This window comes from Notothenia coriiceps, unplaced genomic scaffold (genome assembly GCF_000735185.1).
Source record: "Notothenia coriiceps isolate Sejong01 unplaced genomic scaffold, NC01 NC01_scaffold00004106, whole genome shotgun sequence".
In the NCBI taxonomy this organism is placed as follows: domain Eukaryota; kingdom Metazoa; phylum Chordata; class Actinopteri; order Perciformes; family Nototheniidae; genus Notothenia; species Notothenia coriiceps.
In genome coordinates this window covers 41,708-42,911 of record NW_011336807.1, presented here as the reverse complement: position 1 = coordinate 42,911, position 1,204 = coordinate 41,708, and positions in this window count along the sequence as shown.

The window sequence follows — 1,204 nt, the reverse complement described above, 5'->3', positions numbered from 1 at the left end:
GTGTGTGTGTGTGTGTGTGTGTGTGTGTGTGTGTGTGCGTGTGCGTGTGCGTGTGCGTGTGCGTGGTTGTTTCAGGTAAAAGAGTAGTCAATGTATTTCACTATATTGATTTTCACAGGTTTCAGTAACAGCATGATGGGTTTATTCAAGTTAGAATTGGTTTAATTGAGGTGGTTTGATAACAAAAGAAGTGTAAGTATTTGGTCAATTGTCAGTCGCGTTGATCAAGTGTAGATTGGTCCAATTGCAAGGGTGGTTGATGGAAGTTAGAATTGGTCATCTGCAGGGTGGTTGATCAGTGTGACTTTCGGTCAATTGAAGGTTGGTCTGCTTAGTGTAAGAATTTGGTCAATTGAAGGTGTTATCAAGTGTAGATTTGGCACATTTGAGGGTCGGTTGATAAGTGTAGATTTGGTCAATCTGAGGTGTTGATGAAGTGTTAGATTTGGTCAATTGAGGTGGTTGATTAAGGTAAGAATTGGTCCCATTGAGGTGGTTGATCAGTGGCCAGGTGTAGATTGGCTCAATTGAGGTGGTTGTTATGTAGAATTTGGTCAATTGAGGTGGTTGATGAAGTGTTAGATTTGGCCAATTGAGTGTGGTTGAGAAGTGTAATGTGTAGATTGGTCATTTGAGGTGGTTGATTATAGTGTAGATTGGTCAATTGGAGGTGTTGATTAAGGTGTAAAGCATTGGTCAATTGAGGTGGTTGATGAAGTGTAGATTTGGTCAATTGAGGTGGTTGTGATAGTTAGATTGGTCAATTGAGGTTGTTGAATTAGTGTAGAATTGGTCATTTGACAGGTGGTTGATTAAGTGTAGAATTGGTCAATTGAGGTGGTTATATTAAGTGTAGAATTGGTCAAATTGAGCGTGGTTGATCAAGGTGTAGATTTGGTCAATTGAGGTGGTTGATAAGTGTAGAATTTGGTTCAATTGAGGTGGTTTGATTTAAGTGTAGATTTTGGTCAATTGAGGTTGTTGATTAGTTAGTTGGTCAAATTGAAGGTGGTTTGATCAAGTCGTAGAAATTGGTCAATTGAGGTGTTGATGAAGTGTAGATTTGGTCAATTGAGGTTGTTGATTAAGTGTACGAATTGGGTCAATTGAGGTGGTTGATTAAAGTGTAATTGGTCAATTGAGGTGGGTTGATTAAGTGTAGATTTGGGTCAATTGAGTTGTTGACTATTAAGTTAGATTTGGT